The 22068-nt window shown below is 38.1% G+C and overlaps 2 protein-coding genes across 17 annotated transcripts in view; one reads left to right on the top strand and one right to left on the bottom strand.

The window, feature by feature from the left end:
• ASH1L (ASH1 like histone lysine methyltransferase) overlaps nt 1–18746 on the bottom strand; it is a 209511-nt gene extending 190765 nt beyond the window's left edge. For 3 of the 9 annotated variants that reach the window (XM_070268054.1, XM_070268057.1, XM_070268060.1), the window contains exons 1-2: nt 18612–18695; nt 18011–18150 (exon numbers count right to left, since the gene is read on the bottom strand). The gene's annotated coding sequence lies outside the window, so the exon portion shown is untranslated. Of the gene's footprint in view, nt 1–6958; nt 7113–18010; nt 18318–18611 lie in introns of those variants that run through there. The other 6 variants (XM_070268052.1, XM_070268059.1, XM_070268056.1 and 3 more) reach the window with 4 other exon arrangements.
• Nucleotides 17733–22068, top strand: part of DAP3 (death associated protein 3) — a 37232-nt gene continuing 32896 nt past the window's right edge. For 2 of the 8 annotated variants that reach the window (XM_070266261.1, XM_014739702.3), the window contains exon 1: nt 18008–18141. The gene's annotated coding sequence lies outside the window, so the exon portion shown is untranslated. Of the gene's footprint in view, nt 17850–18007; nt 18142–18768; nt 19220–22068 lie in introns of those variants that run through there. The other 6 variants (XM_070266260.1, XM_005610038.4, XM_005610036.4 and 3 more) reach the window with 6 other exon arrangements.

Raw genomic sequence — 22068 nt, 5'->3', positions numbered from 1 at the left:
AGCCAACAAAAGGTAGAGCCCAGGTGTGGCTGGCTCCTCTTAAACACTATGTTATGCTGCCTCCCAAAGATCATTTTTAGTCCTGATCTTATTACTCCTCTGTGCCACACTTGGCATATTTGCTACTTGAACCTCTCCCTTGGTCTCTGTGATGACACATTCTACTGGCTCTCCAAATACCTCTCTAACCATTCTATCATCTCCTTTATGGATTCATCATTCTTAACCTACCCTTTCATTCATTCAATAAATATTTTGAAAGCCTCAAAATACATTTTGAGACTTGGACACTGTAGATACAGTCATAAGTAATAGAAATATGGTCCCTGGTCTCATGAACTTTAAATTTTAGAAGGGGAAGCAAATAAATGACTAATTATAAAATATGTAATTGTAACTTATAATAAATGTGAAGGTACTACTATATGAGGTAGTATATCAAGGGAACTTGGAGGGATAGGGAACATATCTTAGAAAGACATTTAATTTTAAGCTGAGACCCAGTCTAAGTAGGAAACAGCCAGGCAAAACGTGGAGGTGACAATGATCCAAAAATAGGGAACAGTATGTGTAAAAAGCCCCTGAGACTGTAAAGATAGACAGTAGATAAACCAAAGGGGAAATAATACAAAATGAAAATGGAAAGATAAATGAAAATAGCTTGCAAAGGGCCTTTCTGAGCTATATTAAAGATTTGGAATCCAAAAAGAAGCTCTGAGTAGGGGAGTATGAAGATACAATTTACATTTTTTAAAAAAACCTCTCTGGTTGCTGTGAAAGAATGATTAGAAAGACAGCAAATGTTGATTCTGGAATACCATCATAAGACTGACAGATTAGGTTGTTAGCACTGGAAATAAAGAAAAATGGATAGATTGAGAGCTATTTAACTGACATGATTTGTCAATAAGATGAAGGAGGGGAGAGAAAGAAAACGTGAAGACACGAGCAACTGGTGAACTGTATGGTGGTACCATTTACACACTCCTTCAACAAATATTTATTGAGTGCCCACTATGTAACAGGAACTGGGGATAGAGCAGTGTAAAAAAACACAAAAATCCTGGCCCTCAAGGGGCTGACATTCTAGAAGTTGTTTGCCAGGATAAGACAGAAAGGGGAGATCAAGAGTTCAGTAATAGAGATGTTAAATTTTAGATGACTATGAAACATTTAAGTGGAAAGGTCAAGCAGACAGCTGGAAATATATGAGCACGATATATACAGAGGAATGTCATAACTTTATGACAATAAAGTTAGTGAAGTCATAAGTTTTAACTTGGTAAGAAAGGTAATCTATATTATTAACTTTCTCTAATATGTAAGAATAACTTTTTTCTTTTTGGATAAGTATACTTATCTAAAATTACCACATTGCAGACAACAATGCTGGCAGATTTTTAGCTTAAAATAAGTAAAATCTAGCTTGTCTCATCTGTGATAAATTTTTCTTTGTGATCTTTATCAAACAGAGACTGTAATCACTGTTCTACTTCTCAACATTAAAAACTGGATATAAATTAACTATATAAAACTTAAAAAGTTTTTTAGCACATAAAACGCTCTTTAAAATTCTTATAGATGACCATTTATATTTCTCAGAATATATCATACTAGCTAAGTAATCATAGTACTTCCAGATGCTCAACTCAGAACCTGGCAGTCATCCCTGATTCCCTCATTCCCTTATTTTCAACCTTCAACCTAACACCAAAACTTGTGACTACCACATAAATAATTTTTGATTACATCCAGTTCTAATTTCACTGCCACTGACTAGTCCAAAAAACAATTCTTGCATAGAATACAGCATTAGCCTTCTAATTTCTTTGTATATCCAACTAGCTCTCCTCCAGTCCCTACTCCAAGATGCAGTCAGAAAGATGATTTAAAAAAACAATCTGATTGGGGCTGGCCCCGTAGCCGAGTGGTTAAGTCTGTGCGCTCCGCTGCAGGTGGCCCAGTGTTTTGTTGGTTCGAATCCTGGGCACGGACATGGCACTGCTCATCAAACCACGCTGAGGCAGCGTCCCACATGCTACAACTAGAAGGACCCACAACGAAGAATATACAACTATGTACTGGGGGGCTTTGGGGAGAAAAGGGAAAAAATAAAATCTTAAAAGAAAAAAAAAAAGTCTGATTGTGTCATTTCCTTGCTTAAAACCTTTCGATGGTTTCATATTAGACTTCAGATATAAAAGTCCCCAATCCTAATCATAACTTATAACTTAGATCTGCAGTATGGTACAGCAGTTAAGGACACAAACTCTGGATCCAGAATGCATAGCTTAGATACCAGTTCTACTATATAAATTTTGGGCAAGGCACTCCATGCCTCAGTTCTCCCATCCGCAAATAGAAACTGTTGTTAGGGTTCAATGAACTAATATATGAAAAGTATTTAGAACAATACTTCACACACTTTATCAGTGTTTACTTTTTTATTGTTGTTATTATCTGCTCCTACCTACCTTTTGTATCACCATTTCTTACTTGGCTATGAGCAGAGCAGGGGCAAACAACAACCAAAAAGAGCAAAAACTTGGGGCCAGCCCCATGGCCGAGTGGTTAGGTTCGTACGCTCTGCTTTGGTAGCCCAGGGTTTTGCCAGTTTGAATCCTGGGCGCGGACATGGCACCACTCATCAAGCCATGCTGAGGCGGCATCCCACATGCCACAACTAGTGGGACTCACAACTAAAAATACACAACTCTGTAGCGGGGGGCTTGGGGAGAAAAAGGAAAAACATAATCCTTTAAAAAAAAAAAAAAAGCAAAAACTGATATATGTGTGACCCAAGTGTTTTAACTACTTTTCAGTTCCTCAAACGTCTCTGTCTTCCTTCCTCTAGGAGAACACACAATTAGTTCTCTCTGCCTGGAACTCTCTTCCACCCCCTTCCTGGATGACTTCTACTCACCTTTTCCACCTCAGCTTAAAGGTCACTTCATTAGGGAGACACTTCCTAACCGTCTAGACCAGGGGAGATCTTCCTGTTAAGTGCTCATGTAGCATACTGTAAATCTCCTAACATTCATCATACCAGTAAGTTATATGCTTAATATCCATTATTTTCCACTAGACCATTTGTTCCATGAGAATAACAACCCTGTCTGCCTTATTCACTGCTATATCCTTAGCAAAGTGCTTGGAACATAAAAGGTATTCTACAATATCTACTGACTAAATAAACATACATATTATTATATTTTTGATCATGTATATAGATAAAGACTAAAAGAGAATAGACAATGAAAATAAAAAATTAAAGAATTCATATTTTTCTTTAATCTCATACTGTTTTTACAATTTAAAAAATAAGCACTATGTATACCATCATGTAATTTGCTCTTCAAAAGTAAAAGAGCAAGCAGTGTCCTAACTGGTTTAAGATGTTTTACATTAAACCACTCAATCACATATATTACATAAATCACTGAAATCACAAAAAACTACAATATCTTCATGAAGATACAAACAAAATTTGAACGATGTTCCTAAATAATTTATACAACATAAACTACACTTGCAAAGTTGGAGAAACTAAGATTTTTTACTCAACTACAGAACAATCCTTCATTTAAAAGACAGTGACAATCACCAGAAATTCCTAATTTTCAAAGTACTAATCACCAATAAATCTAGTTATTTTCATGTTTATGTACTGTATATATTCCTTCAAGTCCAAGATGCCACTGATTTTACGAGGCTTCATGAATCAATGACCACATTTTCAGGAGAAAAATTTTTAGAAACCACTACCACATTAAATGTAATTATCAATTGTGTTATTTCCTAATTTCAGAAACTTAAACTCAGAGGAAAGAATTTGTCTCGTGACCAAAGAAACACCATATTACACCAACAAACTACTACTAGAAGTTTAGAACAGGAAAGTAAAATAGCAGAAATAATTTACAATTAGTAAGCCATAAGAGGAAAATACATAAAGCATTCACAAAGCTAAATCCTAAGGAAAAAATTATACTTATTGACTGTTAAATAATCTCATCAAACTTTGCTTAGTTCTTCCTGAGAAGCAAAGTTAACATGGATCAAATATCTAACTTCAATTCTGTTTTTTAAAAAAGGTGGGATGGGACTGTGGTTGCAAGGAATGTACAGGGACACTGATCTCTAACCTAGAGAATTCTAAAATGGCAACAGGAGGGAAGTAGAAGTTACATAAGAAAGATTATCCCATTAACGAATTATTGTATTTTGACAAGGGTTAGGGGCTGTCAACTCAGGGCCAATGCACATGGTTGTAAACTAAACAAAAGAGCCACTTCCAAGAGGGCATGATTCACACTGTAAATATCTTACATTTGTTTTTTACAAAATTTTTCTGTGGAGAAATTGGAGTAGGAATGTAAAATGGTGCAGTAGCTTTGGAAGACAGTCTGGCAGTTCCTCAAAAGGTTAAACAGAGTTACCATACGACCTGACAATTTCACTCCTAGATATATACCCAAGAGAAATGAAAACATATGTCCACGCAAAAACTTGTACACAAATGTTCATAGCAATGTTATCCGTACAATGGAATGTTATTCATCAATAAAAAGGAATGAAGTATTGATACATGCTATAATATAGATGAACCTTTAAAACATTATGATAAATGAAAGAAGTCAGCTCCAAAAGACAACATACTGTATGATCCCATTTATATGAGATGTCCAGAAAACAGAAATCTATACAGAAAGATTAGTGGTTACCTAGGGCTAGGGGAGAGGAGGAATGCCAGAGATGGAGAGTGACAGCTAACTGGTACCAAGATGAAATGTTCTAAAATTAGATAGTGGTGATGGTTGCCTAACTATCTGAATATACTAAAAATCACTGAAGTACACACTTTAAATTAGTGAATTGCATAGTACATGAATTATATCTCAATAAAGTCGTTTAAAAATTTTCTTGCAGATCAAAATAAAGCATGTTGAGGAAGGGGGTTCCTTTCCTACTTTGCATAAAGAATATAGGTTAGTGGTAGTCCTGTGAAAACTTTTTTCAATTAATTTCAATATGGAAAGAAGCTGATTTAGTTAATATATTTTACTGCATGGTGACCTAATTGGCTATCCATTTGGAGAAAACAAAGATTCATCCTTCACGTTATATACAAAAACAATTTCCTCATGGATTTAAGAGCTATATGCAAACATAAAAGTACTTGAAAAATATCTGTGAATATTTCTATAGCCTATGGTGGAGAATCTTTCTTAAGCAAACCAGGAAACGAGAAGCCACCAAAAAATACTGATAGATTTGATTATATAAAAGCATTATGTATCTGTATGGTCAGACATTGTAAACAAAATTAAAAGACAAACAATAGATGGGGAGAAAATACAAAAAACACGAAAAACGTTTAATCTCTCTAATATACACAGTTATTCTATAAACTAGTAAATAAGAAAAGACATACAAGAGATATACACATGCAATTACAGAAGAGAGAAATGATCAATTAGGAACATAAAAACTACAACCTCACTAGTAGTCAGGAGGGTGTGAATTAAACAAGATATTTTCACTCATCAGTTTGGTTGAAATTTAAAAGTCTGATAACTAATACTGGCAGAGTGTGAGAAAATGGGCACTAATGGCCACCATCATTTTGGAAAGTAATATTTACAGTATCTACTACAATTTTAAATTCTACATACTCTTTGACTTCAACAGCAATTCTACTTTTGAGACTCTATCACAGAAAAATAAGAGCATCAATAAACGGAGATTTATTACAGCACTCCTTAATGTGGCCACAAAAAAAAAAGTTAAATATATATATATATATATATATATATATATATATACATAAACACACACACACAAAATACAGATAGCCATGTCTGCTATTTTTAAGTAAAAAAGCAAGTATAATCTCCTATTTGTAAAGAGTAGGAAAAAAATACATGTATTTATACACGCATAGTATGGATGATTATATACTAATTGATAGCACTGATTATTTAAGGGGAAAGGTTTGGAAGTAAAAACAAAAAAAACCTTTATATAATATTTTTTCTTGATCTATTACAGAATTTGTATTAGCTTTATACTTAAACAAAAATCCAATGAAAACATATTTTTAAAAGATTTGAAAAATATGTAGCTACCATATGCACACATCTCTCAAAATCTTTTTTTTTTAATTTCTACACAAAATTGAGAAAACTAACCCAATAAGTTCTGAACATACTTTCTAACTCCATTATTCTAGTACTGACTAGCTCTTTTCTCAATAGATTCCTCTCCTCTTTGTTTCTATTCAATAGACTACCACCTATTACATACTTTTTTATCTTTTTATTTATTTTATTTTATTGTGGTAAGAACACTTAACATGAGATCTACCCTCTTAATAAATTAAGTGCACAACACAGCACTGCTGATGAAGTTGTACAGATGTCTAGAGCTTATTTATCTTGCTTGACTGAAATTTTATGCCTGTTGTTAAGTAATTCTCCATTTCTCCTTATCCCAACTACATAGCTCTTTAAACTAGATCACATCCCTTTTTTTAAGGGAAAAAAAGACAAACTGGACTTTATCAAAAATAAGAACTTCTGTTTGTCAAAAGACACCACCAAGAGAGGGGAAAAAGCAAGCCACATATTAGATGATGATATTCACAATGAATATATGATAAAGGAATTGCATTCAGAATACATATTAAGACCAGGTACTTTATAAAAGAGGAAGTCTAAATGTCCAACGAACACCTAAAAAGATGTTCAATCTCAACAGTCATCAGAAAAATGCAAATCAATACCACAATGAAATACTATAACCCACCAGAATGGCTAAAATTAAAAAGAATGACAACACCAAATGTTGGTGAGGATGTGGAGCAACTGAAATACCTATACATTCCTGGTAGAGTTAGAAAGTCATACAATCAATCTGGAAAACTGTAAGTATTTACTAAAGATAAAAATATGCTTACCCTGTAGCCCAGCAATTCCACTCCTAGGTATATGCCAAAGAGAAATGAGTGCATATTGTTCACCAAAAGAGAAGAGGTGGCCAGGTAAAGCTTCACAGCATCAACTTGAACTTTGTCTCAGAAGATGGGTAGGTGTTTTCTAAGCAGCCAGGCACTGGGAGGAACATGAAAGTCATGGAGATATAAACGAACTGTATTTGGGAATGATGGCAGTTCCAAACAGCTGGAGCACAGGGTAAGAGGCCCAGTGGGACACAAAGCTGAAGAGGTAGGCAGGAACTTGGAGAAAGTGCAAAACAATCCCTTCTGCCAAGGGATATAGTCAGGTTGGGATTTAGAAACTGTACTCAGAGAGGTATGTGGGATGTAGCTAGGGAGGCTAGGTAATTGTGGGCAGAAAGCCAATCAGGGTGGGCCATAGATAAATAATTATCACTTTGCTGCCATTTTACTGATTCTGGACAAGAATTACTTTTCTTATACCCAGCCTGCCATTCTAACATTGGTATGTTGCTTTATAACTGATGATTCTCCAGAAATTATTGCATTACCAAAATGGTGAAGGGGAAAGGAAGGTGGACAGATGACAGACAGTCCAGCAAAGATTTACTTAAACCACCATCCAACCATCACCGTCCTTACATGAGTTTATTTCCATTTTTAAGAGCAGTTTCTGTTGAAGAATAGGTAAAGAATGCAACTGTCATTTCATAACACTCATAATTAAGATGCTTATGAAACAAGGGATATTGACAATCAAAATCGCCTATGAACTCCCAAAAATAATGTACCAAAAATTTTATGTGCATACGTGCACTTTTCAGGAAAGGGCACAAAGGTTTCATTACATACTTAATAGGGCCCATGACTACTACCACCACTACCACCACCACAAAGAGTTATGATGTTCTGTTTTCAAGGCCAGTTTCTAAGGTAAGGTACAGCAGAACGGATGCCCATGAAACTAGGGGGTGGCCATTTTTAACCATCTTCTAAGCCTCAGTGAACAGTTTCCAGATTTTTGTAGAATATATTCATCTAGAAATATTTTTAGAGCCTTATCTGAATTCCAAATCACATCACTATCTTAAACATCTCAGTTCTACTTAAGAAGATCTGCAAACTATCTGGAAATTTTGGGGTAGTGTTTTCTTAACACACCATTTGCCTGGAAGAGAAAGGCTCTAATGCACACAAACCAATGATTCTCACTTTGACTTGGGAAAAAGAAATCATCCATGATATGGATCCTTAGTTCTCTGGTGATTTCTATAAAATAGCAACAAGAGGCCAGATAAACCCTGGGGAATACATTGTTCCCCTCAATGTTCTGGAATTAATTTCTCTACCTGGACTGACAAAGTCCAAAACTACTGGTCTTATTTAGGCATAGTCCCAGTTCAACAGATGCGCCCTACATTTTCCTAATGGTAGACGTGGATTGGCAAGTGTGAATTCATGTACTCAAGCAACAGTATCTGTTTCATGCATTAGCTAAGAGGACTTCCGACACATTTTTAAATCAACAATAAATAATCTATATGCTGTGACTGCCTTTATTGTCTGTTATTTCTATTTGTTTCAATTTCTAACACCTCAAATACATGTAAATAAATCCTTACCTACACCCAGGAAATATGTTCCAAAATATGCAGCAAGTCAACCTAAACAATATTAAGCCCCTAATATTCACAAGTATTAGATCCTACACATGTATCCAGGATATTCGATGTTTTGACTCATTAAGTCCACAGATGAAAAACCAGCTTCTTTAAAGGAAAGTTTAACAATGCCCAATGATAGACTAAATAAGTAATTAGAAGGCAGTTTGATCTCACTCTTATTCTGTAAATTTTCAAAGCTAGAAATGGTTATCATGTTAATGGGTAAGGAGCTTCATGTCTTTTGATACCTCATTCATCATTTTATAAACTTGTATTTATTTGTTTTACCTTATGTTGCCGTTCACAATGGATATCTAGGAAGATAACGACCAATCTTTTCAGAGTAATAAGCAAGCAGAAATAGGCACTCTGGTTCTAAATTTCGTATAACATGAGTGTTCTGATCTCTGCGACACAAACAGCTAACAGATAAAAAATAGCAATTTGTTGATCAACCACTTTATTATTATCTCTATGTCTTGACTAGTTAGTACTTGTTAGGTTTTCTTAGTCAGGAAGCTATTCTTAAAATTATCAAAAGATTCTTTAAACCTAGTATTCTTGATTAAATTTCTCTAAGTGTCAAGAATACCCACAACTGAGTCCAAAACCTTCAACCCTTCTCTATCTACATTCTCTCTCCAGGTTAACTCATCAAATCCCATGGCTCTAAATAGCATTTCTACACAGATCAACACCCAAATTTATATTTGCCCTGACCTCAAGACTTATACATCCAACTGCCTACTCAATATCTCAACCTGAAACACTTAATAGAAAACTCAAAGTCAGTATAGCAAACCAAATTCTTAATTTCTGCACTCCCACAATCTGCTTCTTCCAATGTTCCTCATCTCAGCAAACGGCATCAAATTATTGAGGCCATGATTGGAGTCATTCTTGACTACTCTTTTACTCAAACCCCACATGCAACCTAAGTTATCGTCCCCACTACTTTCAAAATATATCCCAAATCCATCTCCCAAATCCATCTCCCTGATAACACTCTAGGTTCAACTCCCAATCATCTCTTGCCTCAAATATTACAATGGCCTCCTAAGTGGTCACTCTGGTTACACCACTCTTGCATTTCAAAGTGCATATATTAGATTAAGTCACTTCCCTGCTCAAAACTTTCCAATAGCTTCCTGTCAAATCCAGAATAAAACCTAGACACTTAGCCAAGTCTTGTAAGCTCCTACATTATCTAGCCCCGGGCTACCTCTTCTACCTAACCTCTTCTTTCCTATTATTCTTCCCTGCCTTGTTTACTCTGTTCCAGCCCCTTCCTATTTCTTAAACACACCAAACACACTACTGTCTCAGGGCTTATGCTCATGCCCCAGAGAGCTGCATGGGGTCCTTCATATCATTCAAGTCTCTGCTCAAATACCACTGCCTCAAAGGACTTCTCTAACCACCTAACATCCCCTTACCCTATTTACATTCCCTATACAACATTTATCACTGAAATGCTATGACATCGTATCCATTTATTTAATATTTTACTCAATAGAAAGTGAGCACCATGAGGGCAGTAATTTTTCACTGTTTTATTCACTGCTGTATCCCTTGGGCTTAGAGAAGTACTTGGTATAAAGCATATAATTAATATTTGTTGAATGAAAGAATGAATATCCCTTCTGTTAGAAGGCACAGGATGCAGAATGCTAGTTTTTATCTGACTCTGAACAAAGGTCTTAACCCACTGATATCCCAAGGGACTAAGTGTCCAATAGATTGCCTGGATAAAACGTAAGCACACAATAAAGATTCCTCAAGAGGAAGAGATTTCTGGCCTAGAATTGATTTGCTCTGGCATAAAACAATCATATCCCAAGACATTCCTTCAGAAATCTCTAGTATACCTTAAGAACAAAAGTCTTGCTTGAACCACATGTAACATGATGAGAGCAGTATGTTAAAGCAGTACTGAAAGATCTTGTCCTGGAAAAAGAAAATGAAAATGGCCAAGGCCCTTATTTGTTCAGCACTGTATCCTAGTGCCTGGCACATAATAAGCACTCAATAAATACATGTTGATCTTGTTTCTGAATCAAATGAGATTGTTTAGTGAAAGAGCTGGGTTCCACTTTAGAAGAAGAATGCACTGAGCTCCTAAAACTCAAAGGAAATACTGATAAGCTTTAAAAAAGGAACTGTCAAAACCCAACCCACTTCAATTCAAAGACTTAAGGTCGTCCACCCCTATAGATCTAAGATATATCCCTGTTCACTTTGGAGACAAATTCTTGATTTGGTAAGAAGGTAAAAAGAAGCCAACACAAAAGCCTAGTCTCAAGTTAAGTGGGAATTACTTTCATATTCAAAAGTAAAATTTACATGTGAGGAAAATAAGATAAATTGAGAATTAGAAAAAGCATGTACACATGTAAGGAAGTCGTTTACATATACTTTCAAAAATGTATTTTGCATTGATTTTTCCTCTTATAGGAAATATATATATATATAAGGGAGGTAATTTGTTTTGCTAAAAAAATTTCTCTTTTCAGAAAATGAAGAGGAGAAATAACTTAATAGCAAATTTGTATTATGTACTTGCTACATGAATACATTATGCTAAGCACTTTACACATATTATCTCGTACAATCCCTCAACAACCCTACACTGTAAGTATTGTCATCATTTTACAGTCAAAGAAATCAAAAAACATAAGTATTTTGCTAAAGATTATACAGTCAGTAAGTAGCAAAACTGGGATCTGAGCCTAGTCAATTTGATTTCAGAGTCCATGGTCTTAATCACAATTTGGGATTTTCAACAAATTGTGGGGAAACATACCAATGTGGAGGCTCAGAGATTTGTTCATTATTAAGAAAAGCAATTATACATTTATTTTATTTGGCTGGATATCTATTATAATCAAGGCTTGATTAACAAATGCTGAAGGAATGAGGTGTATTGCAGTAAAAATTTTCTGAGTAAAACATAACCAATTATTTTCTTGATTTTAATCTTTGTTAGAAGCTATCTTTAACTGCAACAATATACTATTTTGTCTAAGTAGAGTGTATTGAACATGGTTCATCTTTATTTTGTTGATGATCTCTAAGTACAAAGGCCTTTACAGAGCAGTGAAGACAAAGGAACTCACAGGAGAATGGGTGGAAAGTATACTGATCCAAACTACAGTCCCCTGAACTAATTCTGCTGTTATACTCAATTTCATACCTTTGCAGATGATCTTCCTTTACCTAGAATGCCCTCTCTAAGCCTTACCGAATAACTCATATTTATCCTTTAAAACCTGGTTCTTCCCACTTGTAGGAAGCCATCCCTAACCTTTCCTTTTTCCTCACAGATTTAAGAACTTCCTCCCCTCTCTACATGTATTACACTGTATATTGTAATACGTTTGTTAACATGATTCCTCTTACTAGATTCACAACTCTCTGAGGCAAAAAAAAATCATGTCTTTTTCCCCAACACCTAAGCATAGAAACGGGAATGGAATAAGCATTAGAAAAATGTTAGTTGGCTGAATGATGAATGATGAATGAATGAATGAATGAACAAACAGAAGAAATATCTGTTAAACCAAATTAAGCCCTAATCTTGTTTTATATTTGAAGTTTTTTCTCAAGTTAAACACACAAATGCAAATAAAATAAACTTAAATCTCTAACTCATTGCAGTGTCAAAGTGATTACTGTCTTTTTCTTCGATATGCTTCTGCATCTAAACTTTAACTTCCCAACCTGTATTATCATTTAGCTTGATGGAATCTCTACTTGAGATTTATATCCTCCAATCTCCTTTGAAGACCCTTCTACCACATATAATATTCACCCAATAATTATTATACATGACTGATTCACTCCCCTCTTTCCTCAAACGTCAGAGTTAGCAGTTTCTTCGTCCAAAGACAATCTTTTAAATTCTCTCCATTCGGCCCTGTTAGGCTTCTTATATCAGTAAATATTTAAACTCTGGAGCCTAAGAAACCTTATAATAAGGAACATCTCCACATTCTAAATACTGTCATTTACACCAAGAATCCAGGATATAGCTACTTTACGATCTGACACGTGGCCCACCTGTGGTCTTAGGACAAATAAAACTGAATGGGAACAGCGATTTGGTATCAAGTGTGAAAAAGATAGAATAAAATGTAAAACAAGAAGAGTAAGTCAAAGATTCATGATTTATTTACTGTAGGACTATAACATAAGATATAACAAAAGATAAGTTAACCAAACTTTCACTAATGATGGAACTCACATTCATCTGAATTATAATATAACTGTCAGCCTACTGCAGAAGGAAAGGATATCTATCTAAATTCTACTTTACTAGCAACCACTTCAAATCACTATACTCTGATTCATCTTTGTAACTCAAAAGGAGTATTTACTTTCTTTTCTACAATGTTTCTACTCATTATGATAATTATCCTTTGTAACATACTTCTTATTTAGCAACTTAAGATATGGTATGGATTTTCAAATGTCCACAATTAGAATTTCAAAATTCAAAACAATGTACGTTTCATTCTCTTTTAATAGCAAGTTGATTTTAGATCAATTTCAGCTCCTGTTCAACATCACTAGTATTATCTGATTTTTTGTGGTACGTGGATCCAGTTAGAAAATGAAAAGGCACTAAGAGAAACTAGAGAATGTTTTTAGGATCTTGTCACTATGACTAAAAAAACCAAAACAATAACAAGTAAGAGACATTATTTCTTACTTGTGTGTTTGAAAAAAGCTAATAAGCTTTTCTAGCAAACACAGGAACTAACTGTTTGCATTTTTTAATGAAAACATCTAAAAGCAGTGAGGTGAATTTCTAGTCAGCTCATGCCTTCTTAGTTTGTAAAGGGAAATCCTATTAACAGGTAATGCATAACAGAAGAATTTGGTATAATTAGTTTAGTTCCAACTATCATCAGATACTTTACTTAAAAAGTTCATAAACCTAACTATGGAGAAATAATTCCTCATTTAAGAGTGAAAAGAATGTATACACTTAAGTATTTATGGATGAAATGAGATAATGTCTGGAAGATTTGCTTCAAGATAAGCAAAGAGGGGTGAGGAAGAGAGGCTAGTAGATGCAGATATAGCGTGATAACTGGGTGTTGATAACAGTTGAAGCTGATGTTGATTACACGAGAATTATTATATTATTCTCTTCATTTCTGTATGCTGGAAATTTTCCATTTAAAAAATGACCAAAATTAAAATTAAAAAGTGTATAATCTTGCCATCAACTTGGCATATATCTGAGAGCAAATGACTAAAAACTATGCAAAGCAAAAACAATTAATGCCGATAATAAAATCTTACAGATCCTTCAAACATAAAAAAAGTTAGATGTTCAATGAAGGAAATACAACTCTAAAAGAGCAGTAAGGTTATTCGTTAAATTTCTGTCATCACTTGAAGTCATAACTTATTCATTATGTTATGTCAACATTACACTGCCATTAACACCCCCAAAGAGGTAGTAACTAAAAAAGTGATTTCTAAAACATGAAATATAAGATTAACAGTTTTCATTGACTAAGATGACAAATTGTAAATATGAAGATCTAACCTCTCCATACAAAAGAATATAAACAAAAAGAATTACAAGAAATTTAAAGAAAAATTATATTTTTAAAAAACCCTAGCAATATAGCTCAAAACAAAACAAAAACTACTTCCACTACCCTCTCTTATGGCGGCCAAGTTTAAGACATCTCTTGTTTCTGGAAAGGCTGGCACAAAAGTAGACCTCACAGCAGATTTCGGTAAGGCTATATATTACCTTTAAAAGACTTAGACCAACACACATAACTCAAATAGCAACGTGAAATTATTTAACTAGAGATGCACCACCTACACATATGGAAAACTTTACTGTGTGCAGGCAGACCATTTTGGGCAGGATTGAACGTGACCAATTCTTTATTCACAAGGTACAGAAGACGACTTAGAATAAAGCCTCAAGTAGCACCGCTAATACTGTAAAGACACAGTGCCTAGCAAGATATAGGTAAGTTATGCTCCGCATTTTAGAATATAACTCAAGAATAGGACATGAAAATCACTTTCCATTCTTGATCCGTAAAGATCCTGAATAATTTCTTGTGATTATTACAAGCATTATTTTTTAAATTATGGACTATCTCACACATAAAAGCGACTATACACATATGTGTTTACAGGCACAAATATATACACACTACACACATATATAACATGTTGTAAAAAGAAAAAAACCCCATGAACCTACTACCCAAGTTAAAAATTAGAGAAAATATTAAACTTTTCACAAAGTTATATGACACTTTTACACAGAGGACATGACAATAAAGAGAAGAGACAATCAGACCATTTTTCTCAGGATCTCTCCACTATCTTACTGAATCCTGTCCTATTAAAACACCTTTCTGAACTTCTTCTTCTTTTAAAAATGCAGTAATTACTTTTAATTCCCAGTACTAGATTCATGGGCAGTCTGTCAAGTAGCTACTGGATTGTACCCCAGAAGTGTTTTCTACATACACGTATATTCAAAAATGACATTAAGATCTTTTTACATAAACTCACTATAGAAATACATCCAAAACAAGATAAGGAATGTAACCAATGTTTGCCTCCTTTTCAAACCAGAGTTCCTTCATCCAAAAACATCAGATGATACCAAAAAACACTTTTTAGCTACAAAGTTGCATACAGAGTGTGAAGAACTTATAGCTTCCTAAGAATAAGTAATGGCAAGAACTCTCAGCTATTAAGTCATGAAACCTCATCTTCTACTCCTCTTTGTCCTTGAAAGCTCCTGCCATCACACAATTCATAGCTTCAACTGGATTAAAATCTCTTCAAGGACAGAGGTCATATATTTTATTATCCATCTTTGTGTCCCCCACATAGAATTAACTCAATAATGTTTGTTATAACTACGATAAACTCCAGGAAATGAGTTTTACAAGACCTCAGTCCCAATGCAAAACTGGAAAGAGATGTTTCAGAATTAAAAAAAAATGAAAAAGAATAAAGCTATAACATTTGTGCCATATTATATTCTCTCATCACTTAATTCAGAATGAGGTACTAACACTGCAGAAATAAGTTCGCAAAGAATAAAGAATAAAATAAAAAATAAAAAACATGGATCTTAAAATTCTCCTTACTGTCAGCATGCTCAAATACTGGCAAAGAACCTTTCATCTTAAACTCACATCAACAACTCCACTCTCAAACTATATATATGTCTTTAAAAGCTTTTCAAAAGAGACCTGAATATAAACTGGTTCTACTTCATTAGAATTTAAGTTCCTGAAATTGTACGCACAATTTGCGTGATTGTGCTTATGTTCATTTTCCACAGTGAGGGTCTTTCATCAGATTCTCAGAAGAATAAGTGACGCCAAAAAACCTTAAGAACCACTAATCTAGCATATCAAAAATATTCCATTTTCCAGAAAAATAAAGTTAAGTTGGCTTAGTTCAAATATTCTTCCTTCATATTCATAGAGGGGATCCTTATTACAAAATTAGTCTTTCGAAGAATTCCTTCAGCCCAGCCAACAACTTCCAATATTCACAGGCACATAGATCAACAATTCCCAGATCCCAAAAACAGTTTACACATATATGCCAAAAGAAAATGCAAAACAAGGCACACTCTATCACAAACTGGCCATCCTGTTAGATTCTTAAATACACTTGTATCGTTCCATATTAAAATGTCTGGAAGATCTAAATTCCGTCCAAACTGAAAAGACTTTTGAGGAAGGTCTTCTAGTTTCAATTCCACCCTGACTTGTCTATCTCGCTCGATTTAATATATTATCACTGTCGAGACAGGCCCCCTCATGTGTACCCAGACTGTTTCAATAGGGTCACCTTGATTATTCTCACCCCAAAGCAGGAACTGTTTATTGAGTATTCAATAAATATTTGTTGCATGAATGAAAGAAGATCCTTCTTCCCATACATTTAAAGTTAAGCTGTCAGCCCCTATGCAGTTGCTCTGGTATAAGTTAAACTATGGAAGACATCCCTTCCTCAAACACACCAGCTCAAGTGTCAGAAATGCTCTGCTTACTTCATAAACAACAAATAACATAATCATGCCAACCTGGCAAGGACAACCTGCATTCCACATACAGGTCTGACATAACTGATTTCTACCAAATACAATCCAACCAGTCACATATGCCGTTATCTTTCCAGTAGACTCAGATTTGCCTGACAAAGACCTCCTGAGGCAGCAGGGAATGGTGAACAGACTACTGGACTAGCAGTCAAAACATCTGAGTTACAGTTCCAAGTTTGTCACCAATTTAACGTGTGACCTTGGAAAAATTCTCTCTTTATGCCTCAATTTCCTATTTTGTAAAATGGGAGAAAACACCTATTCTACCATTTTCACAGAAATTTAGAATTACAAAGAAACTGAAAGAAGACTGTGAAAAATACAAAAGCATTATTCTATCATAAAACGTTAATATAAACTCAGGTCAACAAAAAGGCCATCTGTTCTTTACACTCTCATAGTAATTATTCCGTTAAAGATATTCTGGGCCTTCACATTTACACAATTCTCTCTGTTCAAAAGAACAAACTATTCTTAAGACCCTAAGTGGCTTAAGTTTCTCCCACATACATACGCTACACTGTCTAAATATTGCCGTGACTTCTCTTTCCCAACAAGTAATACGGCGCTCCCAATCCCTAAAAGACACACACACATCAACCAACAGGGAATATCCCAAGTTTTATTTTAAAAATAAGCTAACTTATAAGGGGAACTCCATTACACTTACACAAATACAAGCAAACTCTTCCGGAACACTTTCCTTCCTTGCATACACACACAAACACAGCCGCTATACACCAACAGACCATCTGTCTTCCAGACTAAAAACATGTCTTTCCATGTACAAACTAAACAGTAACATTTATTAAACTTCTAACACTGAGATCATTCTGTCTTTCCTACATACAGTTCAGCATGCCAGGGACGCCACAGACCTGATCGTACAGGTAGACTACTCTCAGAAGATCACCCCTCCTGCCACTCTTATCCCTTAACCAGACACAGTCTGGACTATGGGGGATGCTCCAATCGTGTCTACACAACACACAAACTAACCTGTCAGGGGCACAGCCGACTCCGCCTCCACTCGCTTACTTTCCCGCCCCCTCCCCCAAGCCAGGAGCCCGCCTGTCAGGGACACCCCTTCAGCCCCGCCAGGAGGGACTTCCCGGTAAGCTCAGGATCCCCTGCCCTCCTCTCCCCTCCCCCATCCTTACCACCGCTCTCCCGGAGGTTCAGGTCCGGGAGATGACAGTAGCTCGCAAGAAGCCACGGACTGAGTCGCGGAGGGAGTACTTAGGCCCAAAGGCCTCCCCTGGCGGTTCTACTCACCGTGTCAGAGGCCGAGGCCGAGAGAGATGAGAGTGCAGGGAAGTGGGGAAGAGGGGGCGGCCGCCGCCAGGCTCCTCCGCTTCCCTTGGTCCACAGCGGATCCCTCCCGCTTGTCAGGAGGCGGCCAGCGGGTGAGCGGACTGGCGGAAATGCGAGAGAGGAGAAGGGAAAGGCGTGGGGCTAAGCAGGCGAAACTGAGGGGAGGCGGGTCCCGCAACCGAGACGGGGATCGTCTCCCCCTCCGCAAAGCGAACCCAAAATGGCGGCGGGAGCGGCGGCGGCAGAGCGGCGGCGGCGGCAGCTCCTCGGGAGGGAGGGAGCGAAGGGCGCCTCGTGCCCCCCCACCACCCACTCCTCCCTCCTCGCGTTCTCCCCCTCCGTCCTCCCCCCTCACCCAACTGGGGCGACGGAGCGCGCACGCCCGCCCGCACGCGCCGGAGTGTATCCGGGCTCGTCGCTCGCTGCTCCCACCAACCACCGCCTTCGGCCGCCTTGCGCGCCCGCCAGCCCGTACGGGCTGGCTCAGGGGCGCCTCCTCGCACGGTCCCCCACGTCCCCTCGGCCCCTGTCAACCGGCTCTGGCGCGGGCCCTCACGCGTACCTTCAGCGGCGGGAGCCCAAGCCTCCTCCTCCACCTCCTCTTCTTTCCTCCCCCCCTTCCCCACCCCCACGGCCACCAACCGCCGCCACGGCCGCCGCCGCCGCCGCCGCCTCCGGCCCCCCCCACATACCCTCCACCCCTCGCGCGTGCGCCTCCCACAATCCCCCCCGCGGGACTGTTCCATTCCCGTCGGCTGCAGGAGCGGGGGCGGAAAAGACAGGCAAAAGCGGGCCGAGCTTGCCGCTAAGACTGGCATTACCCGAGTGGCGGGCAGAGACCTATGGCTGCTTACCTTCCTGGCCGGGGCGCCGCGGCGCCGCGGCTCGCTTCGCCCCTCGCCGCGGCCAGCGGCGAGCGGGCCGGGGGCGGCCTAGCCCCCCTCCGCTGGCGGGCGGTTGGAGGCCGCGGCGGCTGCGCGCTGAGTAGCTTCCTGCTGTACGACCCGAGCTCGCTTCTCTGCGGCGGGACGAGCTCTGTGGAGCAGGCTTGTGACCGTGTCTGCTGTTCACTGCGTCAGGAGCCCTGATCCGCGGCTCTCGGTGAGGGAGTGGACCGGCCCGGGGGTTGGACCCATGAGGGAAAGGAGCGGGACCCCGAACCTCCATGAGGTAGGGAGTGAGGCCGGTAGGGCCGGCGACCCTCCGAGGGGGCTTTTTTCCGGGTTCTGTGTTGCGGACTTGGGACCCGAGGAAGAACCCGCGCGGTGGTCGGCTTTCTTTTTTTCCCACTTTCAGCTCAGCTTAGATTTCTCGAATTTTGCACTACTGTCTATACGTGATGATGTTTCTGTGCACTTTTACTCGCTCCTCATGGATGACTGCTACATCTTCGACCTCATTAGGGAGCCTGATGTTAAGAGAATAAAGAACCATGTATTTCTGGTTGAGTTCTGGACTCGATCTCCCATGTCTTGTGTGACCTTCGGAAAGTTGTTTTCCTTAATTCCCTGGCAAGTAGAAACGAAAAACTGGGCATAGAAATTAGTTACCTCTAAATCTGCCTGCAGGGTTGGCGTGTGAAATAAGATAATATATGTAGAATTAGCCCCTAGGCACAGGGAAAGTGCAGAGTATTATGTTATTGGTCACGGTACTGTTGATGTTGATAAGGTTTGTGGGTATGATTGGTAGTTTGTGTCTATTGTAACCAAATCGTTAATAAAACAATGCAAAACTAGGCCTATAGGATTTCTATGGTTATTGGTACTTGTTTCTCAGAATTCCGAATGAGCATTTACTTGATGATGGAATTCAGGAGAACTATGGACTAGTAAAATCCACATATCCCAAAATTGATCTAATCTACTAGTTTTTCATTTCACTCAAACAGTAAAGCAGAATAAATTAGGGAAGGGATCTACCTGGGTTTCCCTTTCCTTCACATCTGTGGATTTCTGGGGATCCAGGGAATAGTTTGAAAATCACTGTATTAGATTGATCTCAAAGGTCTAGTCAAGCTCTGAAATTCAAGTAGACACTTCTAAATTTCCCCCTTACCGTATTTCAATATATGGATCAGGTTTTGTTTGCTTGCTTTGTTTTTTTAAGGTAAACAGGAATTCAGCCTTAATTACCTCACTGTATATTTGCTTTTCCTAACCATATTTAAGTCCTAAATCTTAATGGAGTCCATTGGGGTTTTACATTAATCTTTCCTTAATTATGTCATGTATGCAAGTATGTTACCCTATCAACAACGTTTTTAATTTGAGGGCAAGGACTATGGGTAACATTTTTTTTATAGTCTAGTGCAAAGCAAGTCATAACAATGTTGAGTGCTCACTTTGGCAACACATATACTAAAAAAATGTTGAAATGAATGTTAGATACTTAAAATATGAGAAGGGAAAGAGAGTTAACGTTTGTGGAATACTGTATCAGAAGAACATGTGTTTGTTTTTTATCCTTATAATAAACACTTTGAGATGGTTCATCTTATTCACATTTTACACATGAGAAGCCTGAGGCTCAGAGAAGTCTGGCAATTTTATTTTTAGACTTCAGTTTGCCTGTCTCTTAAAAACCTAAGTTTTTCATTATACCACATTGCCTTCATGTAAAATTTCTCATCAGCCACATAATTGTATATGCTACAAAGAAAAAACACTTTTTTTTTTTTTGAGGAAGATTAGCCCTGAGCTAACTGTTGCCAATCCTCCTCTTTTTGCTGAGGAAGACTGGCCCCCTGAGCTAACATCCGTGCCCATCTTCCTCCACTTTATATGTGGGACGCCTACCACAGCATGGCTTGCCAAACAGTGCCATGTCCGCACTCGGGATCTGAACCCGGGAAGCCCAGGCTGCTGAAGCAGAACGTGTGCACTTAACCTCTGCGCCACCAGGCTGGCCCTAGAAAAAACACTTTTAATGGAATTCCACTACACAGGTATATAAAGAAAGTTACTTACTTATAGTCTCTGCCTTCAACTAGCTGTCAGTAACTGTACTGATTTATGAATTGTCAGCCGGGTATAGGCAAATAAGATAGCATCCTGTTCGTTTGTGTATGCCCCAGTGCCTACCAGAGACTAAAATATATTAAGTGCTCAATAAAATGACCTTATTGAATGAATGAACACTGAATTATTTGAACCAAGGAAGGCAGGGAAGATGGAGTAATGGTTCCCCCATTACTCCAAAGATGTCCATGTCCTAATCTATCCCTAGAACCGGTGAATATGTTATTACATGGCAAGAGGTAATTAAGGATGCAGATGGAATTAAGGTTGCTAATCAGCTAACCTTAAAATAGGGAGATTATCCTGGATTAGCTGATAGGCCCACTGTAATTACAGGAGTTTTGAAAAGATGGAGGAGGGAGACAGAAGAGTCAGTGTCAGAGTGATGCAGTATGACAGACTTGACTGGCTGTTGCAGGGTTTAAAGATGAAAGGGCAGCCTCTAAAAACTGGAAAAGTCACAAAAACAGATTCTCTACTAGAGCCTCCGGAAAGAACACAACCCTGCAGAGACTGGTTTTTTGGTTTTTTTTTTTTTTCAGGAAGATCAGCCCAGAGCTAACATCTGCTGCCAATCCTCCTCTTTTTGCTGAGGAAGACGGGCCCTGAGCTAACTTCGTGCCCATCTTCCTCTACTTTATATGTGGGACGCCTACCACAGCATGGCTTGCCCCACGGTGCCATGTTTACACCCGGGATCTGGGCCGGCAAACCCTGGGCCGCTGAACTAGAACGTGTGCACTTAACCGCTGCACCACCAGGCCGGCCCTCCTGCAGACACTTTGACTGGGACTTCTAAACACAGAGCTCTAAGATAACAAATTTATGTTGTTTTATGCCACTAAGTTTGTGGTTATTTGTTACAGCAGCTGTAGGAAACTAATACAGAAAGGAGAGTCAAATCATTACTAACCTCCAAAGTACTCTGTCTTGGATTGTGGTTTGTGCTTTAAGTTAAATGGGGGTGTGGGATAACTGAAACTTTTCTTTAAGCAAAGT

Source organism: Equus caballus, chromosome 5 (genome assembly GCF_041296265.1).
Source record: "Equus caballus isolate H_3958 breed thoroughbred chromosome 5, TB-T2T, whole genome shotgun sequence".
Lineage (NCBI taxonomy): Eukaryota > Metazoa > Chordata > Mammalia > Perissodactyla > Equidae > Equus > Equus caballus.
This window is presented reverse-complemented; position numbering and strand designations above follow the sequence as displayed.